General features: G+C 40.9%; 1 protein-coding gene across 8 annotated transcripts in view; it reads right to left on the bottom strand.

Moving 5' to 3' along the window:
- Positions 1–27,626, bottom strand: part of C4H10orf71 (chromosome 4 C10orf71 homolog) — an 86,528-nt gene that overhangs the window by 10,067 nt on the left and 48,835 nt on the right. For 3 of the 8 annotated variants that reach the window (XM_033942300.1, XM_033942293.1, XM_033942295.1), the window contains 2 exons: positions 5,354–5,461; positions 3,196–3,256 (listed from right to left, as the gene is read on the bottom strand). The exons of 1 other annotated variant lie outside the window; for it this stretch is intronic. The gene's annotated coding sequence lies outside the window, so the exon portion shown is untranslated. Of the gene's footprint in view, positions 1–3,195; positions 3,257–5,339; positions 5,462–27,626 lie in introns of all 8 variants that reach the window. 4 more of the 8 variants (XM_033942298.1, XM_033942297.1, XM_033942296.1 and 1 more) reach the window with 4 other exon arrangements.

Raw genomic sequence — 27,626 nt, forward strand, 5'->3', positions numbered from 1 at the left:
GCATGCAAGTTGGAGGCAGAACACTGCACACATTTTAAAGGAATGCCCCTGACCCATTCATGCCCCTCATATAACCACATCCCCTTTTAAAGATTGCATGGAAACACTTACAGTAGATGCTATTGTATAAATAGGCGCATACGTGTATTTTCACATAGATCTACCATTTCTGCCCCATTTTGGTGCCTTTTAATCTGTGACAATGATTTTCCATGCTGAAAACTCAGCACAGAAGTAGCACTTAACATTTGGTGTCCATATATAGAATTCCCCTGTAAGCTGTTATGTGCACTAATGCTATTATAGAATACTAGAATAAGTCTTCATTAGAACACCTAACTTTAGGCATGAGCACTTATGTCACCTCAAAGACTGACTATAGGCAGTTATTCAGGTTGCAGTTTTCCAGGACTCACCATGTTTGATCAGGTAGAACCGATGTTTAAGCCATCATGCTGTGGCTTTCTTCAGAGCGTGCTGTGAGGTCTGCAATTTATTTTCACATATTTCCCACCAAATTTCAAATTTATGGCCAACAAACCCCAACCAATTGGGTTTGAGGACCCACTATATATAAAGACAAACTGCAGACCTCACTGCATACCAGTGGTGTACCAAGGGGTGTGGTCCACCTCAGGTGCAAGCACTAATGAAGTGCAGCTGCTACCCTTCTCCTACACCGACACCTCCTACCCTTCTCTGCTACAGCTGCTCCTTTCCCAAACTAGCAGCAGTGGTAGTAAACTTATATGCAGCCATTGTGAGACCATCAGGCACCCTCCACAACTGATGGTTCACCCCTCTTCGACATCACCTTTTTCCAGAGCAGAGCTGTCAGCCATGGGAGGGTGCATGATGGTCCCGCAATGACTGCATTTAAGTTTACTATCATTGCTGCTTTTTGGTTCAAGAAAGTAGCAGCAGTGGTGGGGAGGTGAAGGGCAGGCTGCTGTTTGGAAGGGTGCTGGAGGGAGAGGGAAGTGGATTGGAGTGAGAGAGAGAATGGGGGCAGAATATCGGGTGGAATTGGGGTGATGGGAGAAAGAAAGGGCTGATGAAAGTATGGTGGAGGGGGAGAGAGAAGAGAGAGAGAGAGAGAGAGAGAAAAGAAGCAGGATATTGAATGGAATTGGGGTGGAGGGAGAGAGAGAGGGGAAACATGCTGTTGGAAGTGGGGGTGGATGGAGAGAGAGAATAGGGCAGACATTGGATGTTAGTGGGGAGGGAAGAGAGAGGGGAGCAGAAGGTGGACGGAAGTGTGGAGGAGAAAGAGCATGGAGCAAATGCTGAATGGAAGTGGAGAAAGAGAGGGGGCAGATACTGGATGGAAGAGAGTAGAGAAAGAGGGCATGTACTGGATGGAAGGAAGAAATAAATAATAAAGGGCACATGCTGGATAGGGGAGAAGAGGTTAGAGTAAGTGAGCACACAGCCAGTAAAAATATTAGAGCTAAGCACTTATTGACACCTATTTTATAACCAGTAGGGGTTTTCCTGACCTAAATAAGTGCACCTAAGATAGGTGCCTTAGTCAAACAATGCCTAAAATCCACCCCAAATCCATCTCTAACCACACCTACTTGCTGAGACAAGAACACTGTCCGTCTAAATTCAAATCAGGCCTAAAAACTTTTCTTTTCCAAGACACATTCATTATTTAAAGTATGTTTTTCAGCCCATGTTTATCTCTGTCAGCAGGCCTCTCGCTGCACCCTCTGCCCCTTCTAGTTCCTTTCCTACCCTTTTGGTTTGTCTTTCCCCCTCCCAAAATTTAAATGATGTATCCTCCTACCGTTCTTCCTTATGTATCCATCTTTTCTATTTAGTAGGTCCTTTTTATTTGTCTCACTTTTGATTTTTGATTATGTTAATATCTTAGAAGTTTGTACAAATGTTTTCATTTTATGTAAACCGCTTAAGTACTTAGGCGGTATATCAAATACAATAAACTTGAAACTTCAGTGTAGATGCCTACAGAGGTAGGCACCTACCAGCTAAATAGTTTTTTTAATGGTGCTTTTAATTATCAGCACCAATTAAGCCAATTAAGAAAATTATGGGGTCCTTTTACTAAGGCGCGCTAACCAATTTAGTGCGTGCTAATTGATTTAGCACATGCTAAAGATTAGCGCACACTAAACGCTAAGGCACCCGTTATATTCTATGGGAATGAAGGAAAGAAGTGTCACGCTGTAGGTAGACACAGTGAAAAGAGGTAAACTGAGGACTAAATAGTAAGAATTTAATCTAGACAGAGGCAGAAAATAAACTGAGAAAGATCAGGGAAGATAAGAAAAGGTAAAGAAGAAAGAGAAAGATGCCAGACTATTGGGGGGAGGTGAGGGGAGGGAAGGAGATGAGAGGAGAGAGATGCCAGATCATGGAAGGTGGGGGAAGAAGGCAGAGATACCATATCTGGGAGAAGGAGACAGAGATACCAGATTTGAGAAGAAGGGGGGCAGGGAGAGATGGAAGGGAAGCAGAAAGATATGCCAGACCATGTGGGAAGGGAGAAGATGGATGCCAGACCAATTGGGGGGGAGAAGAGAGATGGAAGGGGGAGGCAGACAGTTTCTAGATGGGGCATATAAAGAGGCAGATGCCATATGGAAAGGGCAGAGAGACGGCAGACAGTGGATGGAAGGAAGAGACTGATGAGAACATGAGGAAAACAGAAACTAGAGAAGGTAGAAAAAAAAATATTTATTTCTTTCTTTATTTGCTTTAAGATAAAGTAGTATTGCAGCTGTGTTGATTAAAGTTTATAAATAGAAAATGGAAATAAAGTGACAATTTTATTGGACTAATTTTAATATATTTTTGACTAACTTTCAAAGACCAAAACTCCCTTCCTCAAGTCAGGACAGGATACCATAAAGGCAGTATACTTTATTGACCTGTGGAAGGAGGTTTTAGCCTCTGAAAGCTAACTGAAAAATGTATTAGTCTAACAAAATGGTATTATCTTATTTTCCATTTTTGTTTCATTATTATTTGCTAATTTGTAAAGTAATGATTGTTATTTCTCAGTTTTTTTCACATTTACATCCTGAAGAGGCTCTGGAATTTGAGCATGCAACTTATAGAATAGCAACTAAGGACAATTATGCACCAATTAAGACCAATTATAGTCTATTATTGCTCATTAAAACCAATTATCAGCTCATTATTATGTAAATTATACATGCAATTTACCTTATTCTATAACTTCTGTGCACATATTTGTACACTTGTTGCAATTTGGGTGTGCAGCCTTCTAGAATTAGGAGAATAATGTCAGTGCCTCTAATTTGCAAGTATTTGTGTAGACTAGCATACTAATAGTTATAGAGGTATAATAAGCATGAAATAAAAAATAGTACATACTTTTATGCCATTTGGTATGAGAGTACAAAAATAACTAAATAGATTCTACTCAGATCATGATAAAGCTAGTTTAAGAATCTTAGCAGTACCATTCTGGTCTTTCAAAAAGTCATAATCGCCTAAGCATGTATGCGAACTTAGGAGGCTTTGATCGCTGCAGCCGTGCTGTGTGCTTCTGTGGCCATGTTTGATTTGCATCGTGTGCAGCATGCGTGCGGCGTGTGGTGGCTTGTGGCACGTGCGGTAGGTTGAGCAGTGCCGAAAGCAATGGCAGGAGGGTGTCCTTCGGCTTGGCGAAGCGGACAGGGTGCGGGTGCTGCGAGGCATACGGCTGATACTGCTGCACAGGGAAGTGGAGGGGAGAGAGAAAGGGACTGCTTTGCGGGGAGGGATATGCTGGGGGGCAGGCAGCAATCTTGGATTGCTCAGGGGGGGGGAGACAGAAGGGGGCCACGGAGAGACAGGCAGGCATGGCGCAACAGAGAGAGATAGGCAGGCAGGGGACCAGGGAGAGAGACAGAAAGAAAGAAAGACAGACAGACAAGGGGCCAGGTAGAGACACAGACAGAAAGAACACCAAACAGACAGGGGGGCCAGAGAGACAGACAGACAGACAGCGGCCAAAGAGAGAGAGACAAAGAAAAAAAGACAGACAGTGGCCAAGGAGAGAGAGAGAGAGAAATAAAGAAAGACAGACAGACAGGGGGGTCAGGGAGAGACACAGACAGAAAGAATGCCAGAGAGACAGAAAGAAAGAGACAGAAAGCAGCCAAGGAGAGAGAGAGACAAAAAGAAATATAGACTGAAAGAAAGTGGCCAAGGAGAGAGAGAGAGACAGAAAAAAGAAAGACAGACAACGGCCAAGGAGAGAGAGAGACAGAAAGACAGACAGACAGAAAGCAGCCAAGGAGAGACAGAGACAGAAAGAAAGACAGACAGACAGAAAGCGGCCAAGGAGAGACAGAGACAGAAAGAAAGACAGACACATCTATTCTAGCACTCGTTAATATAACGGGCTTAAAGACTAGTAAAAATAATAAAATTAGATATCTTTATGATTGGTGAACTGATAAGTATCTGATACATAAAGCATAGGTGGCAATGACTTTTTAAGCTGCTGGAGTGGTACCACTGAGGTTCTTAAATTAGCTTTGTAATGGTCTGAGTAGAGTTTATTTAGCTATTTTTATAAACATATATTTTCTACTTTTTTTTGGTACTCTTTGAGCCTTTTTGGTTGTTATAAGAGTCCATTTACCACATAAGTGCAAAAATGACTTTATACCTTCAATATGTATTTTACAAAAGGCTTCCTTGTTCAGTAAAACTTTTATAAAAATACACAGCAATTTAGTTGTCCCTTTTATGACCCAGATAACTATACTAAATTGGGCTGCAAATGTACAGTTGAAATGACAAATACTTTTCATGTTAATGCTGTATAGATTACTCAGTAAATTATAGTTTTACTTTGGTGTGTCCAGTGGGTGGTCTTATTTATTTATTTTATTTATATATTTATTTATTTATTCAATTTTTCTATACTGTTCTCCCAGGGGAGCTCAGAACGGTTTATAACAAATCCAAGCTACTTAAGGCCCTCATAGAATTCCTCTGAGTGTCGGAGCAGCATTGGAGCATTTAGCACCCTGGGCCGCGGTAGAAACCTCTACTGTGGCTTAGTAAAAGGGAGGATACGTTTTGATTATGTTAAATTTAGAATGGAAATGAAAGGGTGCTAATCTTAGCATTGCCAGCAGAAGGCAGCACTGTCCATGTACTCCCAAAAGTTCCTTAAATGATATCAACATAAATCACTGTGGTTTACTAGTTCCATGTGGCTAAGAAACAAAAGCCAAGTTACACCAGATCTGATGCCAGCTGGATCACATTCTCTAAAACACACCCACACACAAACAAGCAAGATACATTTTATTACTAAACAGAAGCAACCAAGAAGTTTTAAAATTCACCTTCAAAATCTTACCCGTAGGGTGAGTAGGAACAGAATATTTAACTCCTGTCTGCTCTTGTCTGCGTTTTTCTGTATTTAAAAGTTCCTCTCATACTTGTGTTTGATCTCACTGCGTCCCATCTATAGCGAGAAGTTAAAAATAGTTCAGTGGAGTAGGATTTGACAGAAGTGGTGACAATCTTAATATATGCTTGACCTTCAGCTATTTTTGATCTTAAATAAATACTGTAACACACATTCAGCGGGCTGCCAAAGATCTGGTACTATTGGGGTATTTATTAGTAATTTTGTAGTTAGTGTTTCTATGTATATAGATTATGCCTCTTAAAAGTTCAACAGAAAAACCTATAGAATTCTAAAGCTATATTAAAGTCCCTCCCCCACACAAAAAAATACTATTAAAAAAAACCCTTATACAAATTATGCTGCCCTGGAGTAACTGAGGAGAACGCAAGTGTGCTTTCTTTAAAATAAAAAAAAAATGTATATATTTTAAGAAATTCCTTTTATAAAAAATTCAATGGGATCCTTACAAAATTTGTTAGGATGGGTAAAACTGCTAGAATAGCTTTAGTATCTTTACAAAAATCACAATCGGTGGGGGAGGGGGTAAATTTTCCAATTTTGCGTCAGGGCATGTATTGGATTCTTCCTGAACTCATGGAGAATCTGCCGGATTGGTTGATCTTAGAGAGTCATCTTATGTCCCCATTACGTTTGAGCCACATTTTGAGTATCAAGCTGCCCAGAATATATAAGGACAATAGTGTTCTTTTTTCCACTTGGAACACATTAAAATTCAGTAATAAATTAACATCTATTCCAATAAAACAATCCACTTGTCAATCCTTATGCTTGTACTCCAAGAATCAAATTGGCGAATCTAAGATCCTCTGGAAACATTGGCTGCAGGCAGGTATACGTACTTTATATGATGTGATCTCAAATGGGAAAATGTTAAATTTATTACAACTGCAACAATCATTTGGCATCTCAAAGTCTCAAGCTTTTAAATGGTTGCAGATGAAACAGGCCATTCAGAAAGGGTTCCCTGATTGGCGAAATTTTAAAAAATCTGTATAGCTTGCCGGGCCTATGTTTCCAGACAGATTTCCAAGGGCATCAGGGCACCAAGTGGTACAAATTAATATCTGAATATTTAAATAAAAAACCAAAAACAAGCTTAAAAGACATTTGGAACAACTCAACTCCCCCGACGTTCGCGGCAGGAGGGTGCCCAATCCCTCCTGCTAACAAAACCCACGATCGCCAGCAGGAAGGTGCTCAACCCTTCCTGCCAGTAGGCCCCACCCCTGATGATTGTGGCAGGAGAGTTCCCAACCCCTCCTACAGACAGAACCCGCTCCCCCAAAGATCGCCAGCAGGAGGCTACCCAACCCTTCCTGCCGTACCCCCTCATGGCCCCCCTGAAGATCGCTGGCAGGAGGGTGCCCAACCCCTCCTGCCGGACCCCCCAATGGCCCCACTCAAAGATCTCCGGCAGGAGGGTGCCCAACCCCTCCTTCCGGACCCCCCCCCCCACAAAACCCCCACCCTGGAACCCCCCCCTCAGGCTTACCTCCAAGTTGGCCAGACAGGTCTTCACACCGTCCGGCAAGCAGGCCCATCTCTGTCCAAATAAGGCAGACTCGCCCCTCCCCTGCCCAACCCACAGGATCCTAGGGCCTGACTGGCCCAAGTGCCTAAGGTCCCTCCTACTACTTTGTATGTAATTTGTAATCTGCTTAGGTGGTTAAGCGAAATAGAAAATTTTAGATTAAATAAATAAATAAATAATGCTTGTATCATATCTCCTTTATCCCTTCTTTCCTCTAGGGTATATATATTCGGATATTCAAGCCTCTTCTCATAAGATGCACAGCACAATCCAGATATCATTTTTGTTGCCTTCCTCTGGATTACTTCAAGATGTCAGTTTTGACATCTTTAGCAAGATATGTCCTCCAGAACTGAAATGATAGTAGCTAATTCAAATCTAAATTGCATACACTCATAGAATAAATCATTCTCTTGAAAGGTATTGGCTTTGTCGTCGTTCTCCTTCAACACTGAACCTTTAGAGAAACAAAGAATAGTCTTATAAAAAGCATCTAAGGAAGGGAAAAAAGCTTACTACAACATAAATAACCCATCCGCACTCTACGCAATTGTGAAACCCCTCACTTCTAAAGGTAGCAATGACAAAACACTGATTGTTTTAGCTCCTCCAGCCTAAGACCTGAAAATCATTTTATTCGTAAAATAGCCTCCGTTCGAAACTCTTTGATCCCTACAAATCCACCACGTCTTGATAGCTCGCTAGTGAGGTCAAATTACATTCCTTTCAGCTCCTTCGCTAACTTTAGCGTTCCATCCTTGACAGAAATACAAACAACTCTTCAAACTCTAAATATGTCAGGTAACTCTTCTGATAATAATAATAATTTATTTTCTTATATACCACTCTACCAACAGTTCTGGGCAGTTCACAACAGAAAACCGGAACATTTCAGTTAAAAAATACAATTTCCAAAACACACAGAGCATTAAAAATAGCATCAGTTAAAAACAGCATCAAATAAGAATCAATAAAAATACATAGCCTGATAAAACCCCCATTTTGAAATGTGAATAAGAATCAGCATTATTATTTATCAAATAAATGAGTTTTCAATAGTTTGCTAAGGTAAGAAAAGGCTTGAGCGATCAACGGGCTCATCCATGAGTTCATCATCCCCGCCTTATATTCCAATGCCCTGTCAAAAAAAAGTCTTATAACGACAGGTCCTAGGGGTAGGGAAGATGAACATATCTGAATTTCTGGTACATTTTTTGGAAATGAAAAATTTCAGATAAGCTACCAGATAAGAGGGTAATAAACCAAAAAGAGCCTTAGAACAGATACACCCAAACTTGAAAAGCACCCTGGCCTCAAAAAGCAGCCAGTGCAATTTAACAAAAAAATCATGATCATATTTTCTGAGACCAAAGATCAGGGGAACTGCAGTATTCTGAACTACACAGAGTCTTAATAAAATCTTTTTTGGTAACCCCAAATAAACAATATTACAATAGTCCAAGGTAGACAGTATAGTAGATTGGACCAACAACCGGAAGGACTCCATATCAAAATACTTCTTAATTGTTCTCAACTTCCATAATAGTGCATAACTTTTTTTTATTAGTAAATCTGTATGCGGAGAAGCAAGATGGCCGCGGTGCAGTGAGGATGCCGACTTTCTGTCCTCCTGCTGAAATTATTCTTACCTTCGAATGAAGATTTCCCCATGCCGAAAAAGAGGGGGAGAGCGGCTGCCACAGCCCGGCAACTCGAACTCTCCCCGCGACAACGGGGGACGATAGACGGCTTCCTAACGTCTTCGCCCTGGGGCAAACTGGCTATGCCGAGTTGGTCTTGGCACTCGAGAGCGAGGTATCACTCAGCCCAGCAGGACCTGTCCCTCCCCAGCAGCCATGAGAAAGGGGAACTACGGCGGCTCAGAAGGGACAGGAAACTACTTCCCTTCTTGAGCTGGAGGGCTTACCGGTGTCCCTGGATGTACACCTGGCAGCTGAAGAGATTGAGGAGAGGGCAGACAAGCCAATCTCAGAGGGAGGACAGATTCCACCTATTCCCCCACTGGAAAGGCCAGCAGAATTCACGTTGGAGTCTATCTGGAAAGCTTTAGACTCCTTGTACCAGTTCTCTACAGGAACTCTACCCCTAGTCAAGGATTATGGAAAAAAGATTGAAGAACTACAGGAAGGAATGAAGACACAGGGGGTAAGAGTGGACTCCTTGGACCAACAGGTTCAAGGGATACAAAAATCTCAAGTTACCTTAATGCAGGATAGGCTATTGCTAGTAAGGAAAGTTGAAAATATGGAAAATTATACTAAAATGCTTAATTTAAGAATTCTTAACTTTCCTAAGGTACTGGCAATGTCTCCAAGAGATTTATTTAATACATTTTTAAAGGAAGTGTTTAAATACCCTGAGTCTGGACTTCCACCTTTACATAAGATATATTTCCTTCCAACATCTAAGAAGGCTTCACAACCAGAGGCATTACCTGATTCGACAAGTACAATGGACTTAACAAGAATATTGGAAACCTCAGTGGATGAAGCCATCTCATATTCTACACTTCTAGTGACTTTTGTTTTCCATCAAGATAAAACGGCACTTCTTAGGCTTTTTTTTAGGTTTAAAGAGGTGACCTTTATAGATTCAAAGATTTATATGTTTCCAGATGTTTCAAAGATAACCCAGACTAGAAGGAAAGAGTTCCTGCAATTGAGACAATCCATACTGTCTTTGGGTGTTAAATTTCAACTTAGATACCCTTGTAAATGTTTGATCCTTTTGGATCAACATTCTTATATATTTTTTTGATCCTTCCCAGTTACGTTTTTCCTTGAGGGAAAAGGAGTAACCCCTCCCAGTGCCTCCACACGGACTTAGTCCTTAATAATTTAGAAGATGAACACTGCACTATTGATATGGTTAATTTTTATATTACTTTGATGAACTATCAGATCCCATGATGGTATGTGCATTGCTTCTCCCAAATTGTTGACTTACTTTTAGAGAGATTGTTTAATTTCTAGGAATTATACTTTATTTTATTTTCCTGTTTAACTATATGTAATCTCTCTTCTTTTTTTTTTTATATAGATATTGTTACTGTATATCTATAAATTGAATAAATATTTTAAAAAATCCGTATGCTTCCTAAAAGTTAAACTATGATCCAAAATTATTCCCAATATTTTCAAATTTGGTACTAATTCAAAATTTTGACCCTTCAATTGAATAGTTGTTTCTTGGATATTCTGCCACCATTCCTAATAAAAAAGGTACTTTTCTATCTTTGGTCCTTTTATCCAAAGTTTGATCTGAAATAGCCTCTCCACAGGCTCTATGCCAAGACTCTGGACGATGGCTCACATTAGACCCATTTTGAAACAGTCCTCTGCTAGTCCCGAAGACTGCTCCAACTATCATCTGATTGCCAACATTCTTTTTCTGGCCAAGTTAACCAAAAAGATAGTATTCAACCAATTGACTTCCTTTTTTGAGCAAACGCTTTACATCCCAACCAAACTGGCTTTAGACCTCATCACTCCACCGAGTTCTCACTTTTAGATCTTGCAACTATTATCAGGAACTTCCTTGATCACAGGAAATCAGTCCTTCTAGTATCACTGGACTTAGCAGCGCTTGATACAATTGCCACTCAATTCTATTGCATAGATTCAAATCATTAGGCATTTCTGGGACTGCCCTTGAATGGTTCAAGTCCTATTTTTCTGAAAGGCAATAGCAGGTCAGTCTTCCAAATTCTTCATCAGAATCATACTCGTAGAACTTTGGTGTTCCTCAAGGCTCCATTCTGTCCCCAATGTTGAACCTTTTTCTTGCTTCACTCTTGACAATTTGCAATCTGTCGGCTTTATTCTCTTTGCTTATGCTGACGATATCCAACTGTTTCACCCTATCCAAAACATGTTGGAGATTCAGGATATTAATCAAAAATTGAATTTAGTCAGTAACTGGCTTTCTAAGAACTTAGAGGCAAATTCTATAAGAAGCACCCAAAATTTAGGCGCATAATAGGCACTGTTCAGCGCGATTCAAGTAAAATTGGGTGCTGTTTAGTGAATCACACTAAGCGGCAACTATTTTGGAGGCGCCCAATAAATAGATAAGCTCTAGGCACAACTAAAAGTTAGGCGGCCATCCAAGTGCTTAAGCATGCTTAAGAACAGCGATTCTGTAACAAGGCACTTAACACAAAGCCACGCCCACGCCTAACATGTATAGCGCCTATTTTTTTTTGAAGGCTGCCTAAATTTTTAGAGGTGCCTTGTTACAGAATCACTCTTTCTTGATAAGCACCTAATTTTCAATTATTTCTGATTAAAAAGCTTAATTGAGCTTGTTATTCAATTTAGATAGTTGCTTATCTAGGTGAGTGCCTCCAAAATAGGTGCCTAACATTAGGTGCCAGTTACAGAATTTGGCCCTTACTGTCCCTGAATATCAGTAAATCCAAAGCCCTATTATTCCTCACTATGGAGAATGAAACCCTAGTAGCTTCAATCTGCATCATGTCAACACCAATTCAATTTGAATCCACAATCAAACATTTAGGGGTAGTTCTTGATGATAAAGTATCCTTTAACACATAAATCAGCTCAGTAGTTTGGAAATGTTTCTTTAAACTTAAGATGATTCGCTCCCTTTCATCACTTCTGGACTCTTAATCCCTTAATATTCTCACTGTTCATTTCTCATTTGGATTATTGTAATTCTCTCTACCAGGGAATTACACAAAAAGAACTCAGAAGACTTCAGATAATCCAGAACACGGCAATAAAACTTATCTTTAATACAAAAAAAAATATGATCACGTCACCCCTCTCTTAAAAAAAGCACACTGGTTGCCTATATCCCACTGGATTATGTTCAAATTACTTCTCACTTTTAAGGTAAAAACTATGCACCTACCCACATTCATTGATAGACTGTTAATTCCATATGCAACTCCTAGAGCGCTTCGATCATCTCATCAATATCTTCTTGCAATTCCTTCTATTCAACAGTCAGTTCCTTCTCGGTGGTAGCCCCTACATTGTGGAACTCACCCCCATCTAACATGAGTCAAGGAACCAACACTGCTAAATTCAGATCTAACCTTAATGCCTTTCTTTTCAAAGACACATATGAGATTTAGACCTTGAGCTTGATTTTGGTTATGCCTAATGTCCATTTGTCTTTTCCTCCCCCATCTTTTTTTATTTTTAACATTGTAAACCTACTCGTCTCCCTCTTGTATCATGCAAAGTTTCCTTCATGGTTTGTTTTATATTTTAACTGTGTTAGTAAAACCCCTCTGTTCTTATTCTATTTTTGGCTTTGTATTATGTAAACCACTTAGGAATGCAAAGGAGATGAATAGTAATAGTAGGTAAGAGATCTCTTCTGTGTTTAGGTTTTCTGAAGCAGAAAGGATAGGGATGATATGTTTTAGCTATTATTATTTAGATATTTAGGTATGTTTTGTTTTTTGTCTTTTCAGTTCCCCAGCCTTGAAAAAGAATGAGTGAAACGCATTGGTAAAAGGGGACATGATTCATAAACTGAAAAGCTAAGTTATTAATTTAAATTATGAAATGAAATGAGATGCACTGATATGGATAAATTATTTAAATTATACGGACAATAAAAAAAGTATAAAACAAAAGAAAAAGTATAAAAAAGACATTTGAAGACACTTAAAAATAGGTATACCAGATTGGGACGCATGAGTAATTGATCCCCCGAGGAATTAGAATGTTCCAGGGGCAGTCTGATATCCCATGGCAATACCATTATAGAAGTGGATATTCTGTCATGGGTCTGTGAAGCTTTATACTAATCAGCTTATATTCAGGCATATATGGTATATGGCAAGGTATACACATATTATGAATAAGCTGCAAAGTGGAATGGAGGCAAAAATCTGAGGCCCAGGGAATATATAATCCAGTACGACAAATATCAGTGAAACAGTGAAAAAAGTAACAGCAACAACAGCAATGTCATTACCATTGTAAAACACTGACGTTTATGTGGAAAAGACCGATTTGCGCGCACCAACTGATTTAGCGCACGCGTTGCATGCTAACACGTCCATTATATTCTATGGGCGTGTGAGCATTTAGTGTGTGCTAAATCAATTAGAAGACGCTAAATCAGTTTGCGAACGCTAATCGGTTAGCGCACCTTAGGAAAAGAGGGGGTAAGTCAAGCTAAAAGTACACTCAGTGCAAATAAATGCACATTTGCACAGTAGTTCTAGGCTGGGCTAAAAAAAAAATCAACTAAATAAATAAATAGGTGTTCTCAGAGGCAGAGTTTGTACTGAACATTGTCATAAAATATACATGTAAATACATAAAGTGAGCACTGACATTTATACTTGCTGTTGAGCAGGCAAAATGTCAGTGCTTTCAAAGCCCATTGCAAATGCAAGCAGTGTCTCACTTCCGGCTCACCACACAATTGTTTCCCACGTACTCACCTTTATAGGACACCCCAGGGACCCCTGAAGAAGACTTTTTGTCGAAACGCGGACCGTGTTGGGTCCTGTATCCCTAGCGGACTAGGTCCTTTAAGGCTCTTATGTGGATGATTTATTTTTATGTGGATGGAATTATTTTATGTGGATGATTTCAGTGTACCTTTGGAACTTTGACACTTTCAAATAAAGTCCATTTAGGAACATCGTCACTCCACAGAGTTTTGTTTTGTTTTTTTTGGTTTTCTCTGGATTTTCTTCTTTGTGGATATTTTGGGGTCAGTTCGTTTTGTAGTATTTTATAAAGCAGGAAAAATTCATATTTCCATCACACCATTATACCTCTCTCAATACTTAATTTTTTATACCCCCCTCAAGATCATTAAGATCATCTCAATCAAATTTGCATACATCCCTTTTCTCCATCAATTAAATGGTCAAAAAATGGTCAAAAAAGGTAGACACACTGAGCACAAAAATGCCTAGAAATGGTCATGGTCAAAAATAAAAGTTAGACATTTTGCTGTTTTGAAAATGGTCATTGTCTCTACTGGATCTTTGAATGTTTTTTCTCCCCCAAAATGTCCAAAATCAGATGACCTATCAAAAATATCCCTCAAAATTTATACTGTCAACAAAGAAAAGAATACCTGAGAAAGAGGACCATCTCCTTCGTAAAGGTTAAGATGCTGTTAAAGGAGGTCACAAAACATTTTAAAAAAGCTTTATATGGGCCTTTTTTCCTAAGTTAAATGCCATTTTGCGCAATAACAGTGACATATAGGATCTGCACAAAAATAGAGAAACCTCAGCTAAAAATGTACAAGCTTAACAGGTGACCCTCATTTGCTAGGTTCCTCCTAACTAAATCTCTCTTTCACAAATTTCCAGGTGAGGTCAGTAGGAGGGCTACCTCCTATCCTGTAGTAAGCCTATAGTATATTTCATTGTATTACTCTTATACAATATTTAGCTAGTTGCTGCCATGCCTTACTGTTTACTGTTAAGACTGCCTTCTGTTTATGTTTGAGATTTATAGACCACCCTTCAACTAGGCATCCAGAATGCAATGTAAAATCCAGAAAGGGAATACATCATAAATAGAAAAGAAAAAAAAATTCTTATTCCAATCTAACACAGAACTACATAGGATAAAACTCAGCCCTCATAAAAAGATTAAAGGAAAGCAAGGAATTTAAGGTATGATATTTCTGAACAAAGGTCAGAAGGAAGTGAATTTCAAAGCAATGGTACTAAAGTGAAAAAAGCAGATTGACGTGTGCATGTGAGTCTAGTCATATGTACCTGTGGGATGACTAATTGATGTAAGGAAGCAGATCATAGTGAATGAATTGGTCAGTATGAGATCATGAAGGAGGTCAAGTAGGAAAGAAGACCTGTATGCATGATCTTAAATGCCAACGTAAATAATTTGTGTTGAATGTGATATTTCACTGGATGCCAGAGATGTTCCCTCAATAGGGAGGGTAACATGGTCAAACTGCTGTGCATGTGTCAATAGTCAGTTTGAACTGTGTTGCAAGTTCAAGTTTCAAGTTTATTAGGATTTTATATACCGCCTATCAAGGTTATCTAAGCGGTTTTTACAGTCAGGTACTCAAGCATTTTTCCTATCTGTCCCGGTGGGCTCACAATCTATCTAACGTATAGTTTGAAGTTTCTTGATAGAGACTGTAGGGAGACCTGCGTAGATGATGTTACAATAGTCTAACTTAGAAGTAACTAACGCATACAGTAAAGTTGCACATGAAGTATCGTCAATATAGGACTGAATGGAGCGGATAAGTCTTCGTGAATAAAAGCAAGATTTAAACACAGCTGAAATTTGTGAACTGAAAGAGCACTGTCAAAAAAGACTCCTAGGTAATGCTGTGCATCCTACATCTGACTACTAGGGTCTATTATATAATGAGCTGCTAATATACAATTGGCTGCTGTAGAGCATGGGCTGAACACATTTGGTACTTTGTGATCCCAGGCCAGATTAAGTGCTCTGTTTCCAAGAAACTCATTGTACTAGTACTAGCCATCTATTATAGTCAAGCCCTGGACTTCTGCTCAAGGAAATGTGTATGTGTGACATTCATTTATGTGTCTTTGTTACTATATATCCCTTTATTTTTCCTATCTGCAGGAGAAGAATAGATCGTTTCTTAGAGAGTGCCATGCAGCAGTGGCGTATCTAGCATATGTCCACAAATGACCCAGATATCATGAAAACACAATGTGTAAAATAATAAACACTTTCAGTAATGGTTGATGCAATGATGTCCTATGGTATGATACAAGGACAGCATAGGCTATAAAATAACTCAAAATGAAGGAAAAAGCCTCAGAAAACAACCCTCCCACCTCCACCGAAGTGGTTTGTTATAGGTGGTTAAGCGGTAACCTCATTGGCAAAAAACCTTCAATACCATTATAGCCTTATGCTGTACTCCACTTAATAAGGAACAAAAGACAGAAGAAAATTTTTTTTTCAACTTATCTTCAGCTGATCGGTACCTAGCATATGTGACACCCGGGGCCCATCATTTTTTGACACTCCCCCATCTGTATGAAAAACATGATTTTTAGTAACAATCCACACGTCACACAAGAGTGTACCTAGGAAAAGGCAGCATCTTACATACTGCAGTGAGCAGTACATCAATAAACCCATTGTAAAACTAAACAAGCCAGACTAGTACAGATCAATCCTACACAGTCAATCCTAACAGAAAACCATGTCTTTTTGAACACACAGAACACAGAAAACACATTCGCCTAGTATGTAATCACAAACTAGCCCCTCCCCCTTTTACAAAACTGTAGTGTGTTTTTTAGCCACAGTGGTAACAGCTCAGATGCCAACACTAAAAAATGCTCTACAGTTTTGTAAATGGGGAGATAGAATAAAAATACGTAGACAAAGGTTAAACTGTAGCACCAAGAAGCTGGACTCTGCATACAATGCAACATCACAGAAACAGCGATGCATCTCCCCTAAAGCAAAAATAAATAAATAAATAAAAAAAATTTTTTCTACCTTGTCTTCTCTGGTTTCTGCTTTCCTCATTTTCTTGTCACTCTCTTCCTTTCATCCATGTCTACCCTCTCTCTGCCCCTTCTATATGGCATCTTCTCTCCTTCTATTCCCCTTCCAGAAACTTTATGCCTCCCCCTTCCATCTCTCCCTTCACCCCCCCATTGGTCTGGCATCCATCTTCTTCCCATCTCTCTCCTCTCCTTCCCTCTCCCATACCCCCATGGTCTGGCATTTCACTCTCTCCTCTCCCTTCCCCCCACTTCCATCAGCATCTGCCCCCCTTTCTCTCCCTCCACCACGCTTCCATACCACCCTCATCCCCTTTCTCACCCTTCACCATGCTTCTATACCACCCTGACCCCTTTCTCACCCTTCACCACGCATCCATACCACCCTGACCCCCTTTCTCACCCTTCACCATGCTTCCATACCACCCTGACCCCTTTTCTCACCCTCCACCCTCTTCCATACCACCCTGACCCCCTTTCTCACCCTCCACACCCTTCCTTGCCACCCTGACCCCCTTTCTATCCCTTCACCACCCTTCCATACCACCTTGATACCATTTTTCTTCTTCTACTACCCTGCTATGCTTCTTTCTTTCTCCATCGAAATCAGCAAGGTCCCGGATGACTACTTCTGCTGTCTCTGTTCCAGAAGAGTTAAGTGACGTCGGAGAGGGGCTGGGCTGGAAGACGCAGGGAGTTGCGGCAAGGTCCCACGATAACTGCGGCTGCCGGTCCACCCCCCCCCCCCCCCGATGACACTTACCTCTTCCGGAGCAGAAGCAGCAGAAGTAGTCATGGTGGATCCGGCCGGCTGTGCACCCCCTTGAAGCATGCACCTGGGGCGGACTGCCCCCTCTTGGTACGCCACTGCCATGCAGTTATACGGAGTCCAGACAAAAGATGCAAGCTCGCTATGTCCTTAATCCAGCAACCAGCTACTATGAAGAGAATGTCAAAGGTAGAAGACTTGGTCTCAGTATAAACAATAGTGACGCAAGAGAAAGAGGCAACAGAGGAGGAGATTGAAGATAGCAATGCCATTATGAAAGAGGAAGTTCCAGTGTATCTGTGAATATCTTCTGATTTGCTCAGCTATGGAAGCATGACTTAATTTATAGACAAAAAAAAAGTGATGCTGGGAGAGGGAGAGGGTGGGTGACTCAAGTTCAGGAAGAACAGAAGAAGAAGAGTTGAATTAAGAAGTAGAATGACTGTTCTCTGCTCCAAGTTCAACCCCTCCCCTTCTCTTGCCTGCAAGCTGCCTAGAAGAGAGGAACTGGAACAGAACATCCCTTCTCTTCTAGAGTATAAAAAAGTGGCAGCAAAACATTCCAGGCTGTTTCTTCAGATACTTCCAATAATACCTGATGAGCTTAAAGCAAGGCCAGTGTTTCTCAGGCCTTGCTTTAAGCTCCAGATGATGACCTGCTGAAAATTTGGGTAGCACTAATTAATAAACTCAAACATTATTTCACTTTATATAGAGCTATATGTTACATAGAAACATAGAAAGATGACGGCAGATAAGGGCCATAGCCCATCAAGTCTGCCCACACTATTTACCCACCCTCTTAAATCTACTGACCCCCTAAAGAATAATTGTAATTATACTGTCACTCTACTGACCCGCTCATTCAGTCCTAGTGACCCTAACCCTTGGCATGACCTCGTAGGGATCCCACATAGGTATCCCATTTGTTCTTGAAGTCTGAGATGCTGCGTGCCTCGACCACCTGCACTGGAAGCTCGTTCCAATGCTCAATCACTCTTTCCGTGAAGAAGTATTTCCTGGTGTCTCCACGAAACTTCCCTCCCCTGAGCTTGAGCGGATGTCCTCTTGTGGTCGAGGGTCCCCTGAGAAGAAAGATATCATCTTCCACCTCTACCCGTCCCGTGATGTACTTAAATGTCTCAATCATGTCTCCCCTCTCCCTACGCTCCTCGAGAGTGTAGAGCTGCAATTTGCTCAGTCTTTCTTCGTACGGGAGACCCTTTAGCCCCGAGACCATCCTGGTGGCCATCCGCTGAACCGATTCAACTCTGAGCACATCCTTACGGTAATGTGGCCTCCAGAATTGAACACAGTATTCCAGATGCGGTCTCACCATGGCTCTGTACAGTGGCATCATGACTTCAGGTTTCCTGTTGACGAAGCTTCTCTTGATACAGCCTATCATTTGCCGTGCTTTAGATGAAGCCTTCTCCACTTGAGTGGCTGCTTTCATGTCAGCACTGATGATTACTCCTAAGTCTCGTTCTGCCGTGGTCCTAGTTAAAGTTTCTCCATTCAGGGTGTAAGTTCTGCAAGGATTTCCGTTGCCGAGATGCATGACCTTACATTTCTTGGCGTTGAAACCCAGCTGCCAGATCAAGGACCAACTTTCTAAAGTACGCAGGTCTTGCTCCATAGCATCCTGAAGATTATAGCCGTTTACTACATTGCATAGTTTGGCGTCATCAGCGAATAAGGTTACCTTGCCTTGGAGCCCTTGAGTCAGATCCCTAATGAATATGTTGAAGAGGAGTGGGCCCAGGACCGAACCCTGTGGTACTCCGCTGGTCACCTCTGACATTTTAGAAAGGGTACCGTTGACCACCACCCTCTGAAGTCTGCCACTAAGCCAATCTTTAACCCACGCAGTTAGAGTCTCTCCTAATCCCATAGAATTCATCTTGTTCACCGCTTAACATCTAGCAGCCACATATGTAAGAGATTTTTGTATGGACCTTTATTGAAACTTTTTCTTTAATAATTTGTTAGCTTCAATTTTTTCTTTTTCTTTTCTATTATATTTTTATTGTATCCATAAACATAGTGTAAAGCACGTGAGCTTATAGTGGATTCTCAAATTTCATCTGCACCACCTCTTCCGACATGCATGTTTCAAAGAAATTTTCTTCAGGGTCGAGGGGAACTGAAAAAAACACAAAACACACTTCATTCACACAATATCTCTATCAAAGCTTCAAAACGAAGTGATGAAAAATATAGACCCCCAGATTTGGTTTAAAATTGCTTGTATAACATTTAGCTCACTGAGTAAGAACAGACTTTCAAAAAGAAAATCAGATACAAAACAACTGCAAAATTACCAAGCAGATAAAAAAGCTTTGATAGTGATGGCCTCTTTTACAAAGACGCTTTAGCGGCTGTGCTGTGCTAAAGGCCCCGAAGCACATAGAGATTTAAAGGAGTTCGGGGCTCTTGCCGTGCAACAGTCACTAGCGCAGCTTTGTAAAAGAGGCCAGAAGAGATATTGAGTGAATGAAGTGTATTTTGTGTTTTTTTTTCAGTTCCCCTCGACCCTGAAGAAAGTTTCTTTGGAACATGCATTTCAGGAGAGGTGGTGCAGATGAAATTTTAGAATCCACTATAAGCTAATTTTATGGATACAGTAAAAATATAATAGAAAAGAAAAAATTGAAACTAACAAATTATTAAAGAAAAAGTTTCAATAAAGGCTTGGACTGACGAAGACTTTTGCAGTCAGTAAGATGAAAATGCCTGGCTGCACTCTGAAGGTCCATACAAAAATCTCTTACATATGTGGCCGCTAGATGTTAAGCGGTGAACTTATAGTTCTATATAAAGTGTGATAAGGTTTCAGTTTATTAATTAAAGTGCTACCCAAATTTTCAGCAGGTCATCATCTGGAGCTTAAAGCAAGGCATTAACTCGTATTGAAAGCTGTAATTTGAAGATTGTTCACCTAGACGAAACAGTTTATCCAAGGGAAATACAGCTCCATCTGTTTAATAAATATTCTGCATTATTTCTGTGACTCAAAGAATAGCATGGTGGTTGTATCCCTCAGTGTCGAAAATGCCTTTGATAAGGCTGAATGGCTTTTCCTGTTTGCATATTGGAAAAATTTAGATTTGGTCCCAACTTTCCCCCTTGTATGAGGTACTTGTGAGGGATGCCCTATTTCTCCCCTACTCTTTGTACCAACACCGGCATGCTTAGTGAGTCTGTCTGTAGTACTGTGGATATAAAGGGTATTACTATAAATGGTGTATTCTATATAATTTCTATGTATGTAACATTAGCATATTATTTCTTTTTTTCAATTCATAGCCTTCACTGCAAGGATTAATACTTTTTTTGTCAGAAATCTTTCCAGCCATTTAGGCCCATAGAGGGGCATAATCAAAACTTACGTCAAAAACGTATAGCACTAGATGCCCAAAGTCGGCAGTGGGAAAATGACCATTTTTGAAAAATACATCTAATTTTTTTTTTTTTTGGGGGGGGGAATTGTCTATCAGGATGTCCAGGCCATCGGATAACCCAGACTACCAGGACGTCTATTTTTACACCACATTTTCAACCCAAATTACTCCCAAGTTCCAAAACGCCCAGAACATAACCATATGGCCCAAAAATGGGGATCACAGTTTATATTCAGGCTAGCGCCCAGCACTCACCCAATCCCCTTGCTCCTTGTGACCCTGGGCAACTCAATCTCCCCATTGCCCCAGGTACATTAGATAGATTGTGACCCCGCCAGGACAGAAAGGGAAAAACGCTTGAGTATCTGAATAAATTTATGTAAAACGTTCTGAGCTCCCCTGGGAGAACGGTATAGAAAATGGAATAAATAAATAAATAAAAAATCTTTCCAAATATAGATGTTTATTACTGGTGTTCTGGACTAAATCACTCTCTGCCCAACATTCAGTCTGCATCATTAAGCAGCATCTGAGTCACTCACAGCCATGTGCTGAAGAGACCCCAGGTATTCAATGTTGGAGCATGTACAGCTCTGACATTGGTTGTCCGGGTCTCAGTGGTCACTCAGAAGCCAACCGGGTGCTGGCCGATATTCAGACTGGTGCCCAGTTAACTTCACTGCATAAGTTGGGACAGCCTTTTTTCTGGTTACTTAGTCATAGTGAACTTAAAATCGCTGCTCGCTGGCTGGGTAGGCGCTCCACCCCTGACCCATCCCAAACCCAAATGGTAAGAAGATAACCAATTAGCGGCAATATTCAACGTCTCCTGTCCATGTTAAATCCTTTTGAATATCGAGCAGTCTATTTTTATCTGTTCTGGTTTCACTACATTGAATTCAGTTAGACCCTCAAAGTCTACAGGTCGTCTACAGGTCCTGTAGGTAGTCAGCCAGCACTGGTGCCTCTCCACCTCGCTGGCATCCCACGGCACACCCGGAATCTCGTCACTGCTGCACACAATTTCCGATACACTACACTAATCAAACTGACAGATTCCAATGAACAAGTTAGTCCTACCTTAGGCACATCATGATGTATAATGTACACAAATGTTTGATAAAAGAAATCCAAAATAGGACACCTATGGTGCTCAATCTTTTTATTCACTCAAGACCCAACACGTACATGTTTCGGTCGTAAGGCCTGCTTCAGAGGTCTACAAAAAAATTATGCAAAACATAAAAACTATATAAATATATATATATATATATATATATATACACAAAATTAAAAGACTACATAATAAAACATTAAAATAATGAGACATCATTTATATAAAAAAAGAACGTAATACCGTATTAAACAAATACATATCCAAACTTAAAAAACTCCATGTGTTAAAGAATTAAAATAATCATAAACATACTTCAGATACATAGTAATGTAATATATGATGGCAGATAAAGAGCTGCATGGTCTGTCTAGTCTGCCCACTAGGACAGCAGGAGCCACACCTGCCACTCCAACCAAGTTACACTCTTTCATGATCAAATACTTATGGGTTACCATATTTGAAGATAGAGAAACCTGGACACATGGCCCTTCCTGTTCCACCTCCAGCCCCATCCCGTTATGCCTCCAACCCGCCCCATTCCACCTCCTGCCCTGCCCTGTTCTGCCTCTAGCCCCGCCCCCAAAAGACGCATCTCTTTTTTTTCCCCAACCTCCAGCAGCATCTGAAGGGTCTCCAGCATGCGTGGATGCATGTGATGACATTTGCGCATGCTTGTTGAAGGCTCACCAGATGCAGTTGGAGCTCAGGGCTTTCTCAAACCCGGACAAACTGGTGGGTTTTGGAAAGTCTGTCCAGGAACCCAGACAAGTCCTCTAAAATGAGGACATGTCCGGGTTTCCCCAGACATCTGGTAACCCTATCAAATACTAGCATAACAATTAGGGAAATCACACAATTACGGACACACCCTTAACAAGCCCCACTCCCCCTTTTTTCTACACAAACAGTTTGTGCCCCTTCAAGAGAATTTGTGCATTTCAGTTTCTTTTTAATATTGTTTCAAGGGCTTAACCCTTCTTGTATATACAGTACTTATGTAATTCCTACGTTTGATGCACCTGAATCCTGCTAACCATGAAAATTGCCTTGCAAATAACTAATTAGTGAATTTATTGAAAATCCCAGTTTCTAAAACCGGATATGTTAAATAAGGACACACTGAATTTGGAATTAACATGTGGGTGTGTTTTCAACAGTTTGACTTTAGTAGCCTAATCAATTCTCTACCTTAAAAACAATTGAATACTGCAAGTGTAATTAAGGAGACCTTCTTTGTGTTATTAAGCATCTAGGGCTAGATACACTAAGGGCACAGATTGGATCTGATCCAATCTGTGTCCGGAGGGCTGATTCACGAATCGCCCTCATGCCAATGAAGCCGATCGGAATCACGCACCAATATAATATACAAAAAAGGTAAATTTGATCATGTTACTCCTCTCCTTAAAGAAGCTCATTGGCTCCCCATCACACATCGCGTCACCTACAAAATCATCTTACTCTCCTTCAAAATTAAACTTTTCCATCAACCACTATTCCTTGATAAACTACTAATTCCACAATGTTCCCTTCGTACTTTAAGATCCTCTGACCAAAAACTCCTCTTCATTCCTTCTTTAAAAGAATTCTATTACACCCGAAAAACCAATTTCGCAGTAACTGCACCCACACTATGGAACTCTCTTCCACAATATTTACGGGACGAACAAAATCTAAACAAATTCAAGACCGGCTTAAAGACTTTCTTATTTCAAGATGCTTTCGGTTGAATCTAAATCACTCTTCTTCTTCTCTTAAAGTCTCTCTCTTATTCGTTTCCCATTCTCCCTCTTTCTGACTATTACTGCGAATAAGTATATGCTGCAACAATGCTACCCTATTCCTCACGTTCTATCCCCTCCCCACTTTCTCCTTCTCTACTAAATTATGTAACTTCTCCCCTCCTCCCCTTATCTCCCTCACCCTCCAGTTTGTCTAGTCTACGTCATATACGTTCACATTATTTTATAACATTTTTAGCCTTTACAAAACACTGTTAACCGGCCAGACATTTGCTTGATGGTCGGGATATTAAAAAACTAATAAACTTGGAAACTTGGAAACCAAGCCGACTGAATAGGATCGCTGAACAGTGATCCTTGAGCATGCACAGACCATCTGCATGTGCAGGAAATTTCTTTTTTTTTTTTTTCCTAAGCCTGTGGTTAAAACCACGGGCTTGCACTGTGGGGAAGGGCAGGAGAGTCAGGGCAGCAGGAGAGATTCGGGGTGAGAGCAGGGCGGCGAGTCAGGGCAGCAGGAGAGATTCAGGGCGAGAGCAGGAGTTGGGGCAGGCAGTAGATTTGGGCTAATAGCAGGAAATCGGGGCTAAGAGCAGTAGATCAGGGCAAGCAGGAGATCGGGGCCGAGAACAGAAGTTCAGGGCAGAGAGCAGAAAAACAGGGCAAGGAGCAGGGCGGCAGAAGGCAGGGCAGTCGGAAAGAACCTGAGCGACTGGTCCTCAGCAGTCGCTTATTTTGGGATCGGTCAGCCCAGTCGGTGTCTCTCTTTTTATTTGTGTGAATCGATACCTGCCTACATATGAATGCCGTTCCCCCCTCATTTGCATGCTTGGATCGGAGGATGATCGGGACAGAGATTAGTGAATCGGGTCTGAGGGAAATCGGGTTGCAAACGGGTCGCTAAGTAATCGGAAGTTGATCGGTGAGCTTAGTGAATCTAGCCCCTAGAGTTCTTTTATGACAAGTCCCTCCTCTCTGTACCCTTCTCCTCTACCGCCAGCTCCTGTCTCCATCCCTTCTACCTTGCTGCCCATGCAGGCTTAGGACAACCTGCCCGGCTTGCTACATCAAGCTCCATCTCTGGCAATATTCAAAGCCAGACTAAAATCCCACTAATTTGAAGCTGCATTTAAATACTGATAAAACCAAACATCTATGTCTGTCATTCCCTTAATAGTCCCCTATCACCTTTTAGCCCCCTCTGTGTGTCTGTCATAATTAGATTGTAAGGTCTTCTGAGAAGGCACCGTCTCTTGCATGCAAAAGTACAGCGCTGCACGCGCCTAGTAGCGCTATAGAAATAATAAATTGTTGTTGTATGATTATTCAAAATTGGTTGTCAATACAAAAAATATCATCGTCTTCTGTCGTTTCAAGCTGCAATATGGGATAAAGATCTCGATTCTCTAATAGCAACCTCTTGCTCATATCAGCATTTTAGGAGACAATTGAAAACGCCTTTGTTTACAAGATTTTTAGGAAATGAATATGTGCAGTTTTTTTTATTCTGTTTTGTAAACCGCATAGAACTTAATGGCATTGGGGTAGAGAAATACATTTTTATGTTATGTTATGGTTTTAAATCACATTGTGACAATAATAGAATAGCCCTGTTCATGACAGATTTGGCTGAGCTGATTTCTTAACTGACTAAATGATGTTGTAAGCTTTATGACACATCAGCTTGAATATTTATTACTCATGCTTTATTAGCAGTGTTGTGATGAACAGACTGGAAAAAATGTGTCAGGCTGAAATGGTATAAATAGCAGGATGTGCAGGAGCACAAGGGGCTTACGATGGAGTTGGAAGGTGATAATGGTGAAACCTCAAGGGTGCCACTGCGTGTCAGAACCAAAGGGCTCATTAAGATGAACCCGAGACTGATGCAGAAATAGAAGCAGGAGGAACAATTGGATCTTGCAAGCTCTGGGCAAGCTCAACGCTCATGTGGCTTTGCTCTTGTGCACACTGTGGGCCCTACAGTGCCTGCTGAGCATTTATTTATTTGTCCACATTTCTGTTCTGCACAATCCTACGCTCTCAGCAGATTACAAAATTAACATGCATAATCTTCGAAACACTTCACCAAATACGACAGAGCAATACTTTACACTAAAATAAATAGAGATAGAGCCAAATTAGCCATATTTCAGCCCCTCATCCTATATTCCTATAAAACAGGGCTGCCCAAGTCCGGTCCTCGAGATCTACTGGCAGGCCAGGTTTTCAGGATATCCACAATGAACATGCATAAGAGAGATTTACATACCAAGAAGGCAGTGCAGGCATATCTCTCTCATGCATATTCATTGGGGATATTCTGAAAACCTGGCCTGCCAGTAGATCTCGAGGACCGGACTTGGGCAGCCCTGCTATAAAACCTCCTGCTTCACCTAAAGCTTTTGAGAATAACAATGTCTGTCTGAGTGCTTTCTAAAAGAGAGTAGTACCTCTATTTTATGCAATTCCAAAACTGGAATGACCCCTCCCCCCCTTCCTATGGAAACAAAGGGGAAGACACTCAGGGTTAAAAGCAATAGTATCAGGAAGAGAAGATATTCCTGAGGCTGAAAGCAATGGTGTCATGACACTAAGTTCCAAGATTGCATCTTATAAATGAATATATGAGGTTGGCAAGGTAGCAAGTTGCTGACTGCCCTATTTCTGATGGCAGTGTTGAATCATGAAGAGGTAAAACCTATGCCGAGTGCCAGATACTACTCTGGCCATCTTGTTGGGATGGGCCGCAGGTCTTTATCTGCCGAGATTTCCTATGCTACTGTGTTATAATGGAACACCAGCCCCGTAAAATGAAAAATAAAAATTAGGACAGTAAAATAACAAATTTGAAAATGACATACTCATATAACACTAAGGGCAGAGTTACCAGACGGATTGCCCCGGATGGCTTTTCAAAACCTGGCACTTTGACAGAGAGCAGCCCATCGAATATCAGCACTAGAAATATAAATGTTTGATTTGGTGATGGATTGCATCATGTCAGAATCTTTAGGAATCCTGAATATAAAACATTCTCAGAGTTTTGGCCCTATGAAGAACCCAAACCCTTCAGAGAATATTAGTCTGGCCTAGAATCTGATTTTTTTTTTTTTTTTTTTAATCTTCTGGAATGAATTGTGGTTTTCCTAAACACCTTCCCAAGGTTTAGCAGCACCTGGTGTGCAGACTCAAATTCTAAAGAACCAGCAGGGGAGCAGCCAAAAGGACTGTATGTCAAAAGCATCAGGTTTCTAGGATTTCTAAACTGTAGAAGTAAAGGTTTATAGAAAGAGCTAGATTCACAAAGCAAACCCATCATGTACCGATCGGTTTGCGACCCCTTTACTATCAAATTTCCTTCCAGCCTGATTCACTTACCTCTCCTGCGATCCGCTTCGAATCCGTGCATGCAAATAAGGTGAAACGCATGCAAAGTAGGCTGGGACGCGATTCACAATACTAAATTTTAGATCTGACTGAAGAAGCAACTGCTGGGGACTAGTTGAGAATGTCTTTACGACTGGAAGCCCTGCAATCTCTCCTGCCTGCTCGCCTCAAATGCCGCCCTGCTCTGCTTCAATCTTCACTGAGTCTCTTCCGCTGCATCACCATTCTCCTGCCCTTCCCCGAAGCTCTCCTGCCGCATTGCTGTTCTCCTGTCCTTCCCCGAAGCTCTCCTGCTGGTTAAAACCACAGGCTTGCAGTGTTAAAAACTAACAAAAAAAGTTTTAAGTTAAAAAAAAAAAAAGGTCATGTCTTGAACGGGCATGCACGCGGATCACACAACAGCAATCCATATAGACAGATGGGGCGTTTGTCCGATCGCCCCCATCTGCATATTTTTCATTCCTGAATTTATAGGATCAGGATAGCAATCGGGCAGGTTAGTGAATCTGGGCCAAAGTTTTTTTATTAAGGCCCCTGTTTATGAAGCGGCATTAGCAGTTTTTTATCGCTGGCTGCGGCGGTAAAAGTTCCAATGATCTTATGCGGTTTTGTGAAAGGGGGGGAGAAGGGTGTAAGTGTTTCTGATAACTCACTGGGACATTGCTTTTGGTCCCGTTTTAACTTTTTAAACCAAAATATCATTGAACTTCCAGTCTTGAGCTCTTAATAATAAAATAAAA

The sequence above is a fragment of the Geotrypetes seraphini genome, chromosome 4 (genome assembly GCF_902459505.1).
Source record: "Geotrypetes seraphini chromosome 4, aGeoSer1.1, whole genome shotgun sequence".
Lineage (NCBI taxonomy): Eukaryota > Metazoa > Chordata > Amphibia > Gymnophiona > Dermophiidae > Geotrypetes > Geotrypetes seraphini.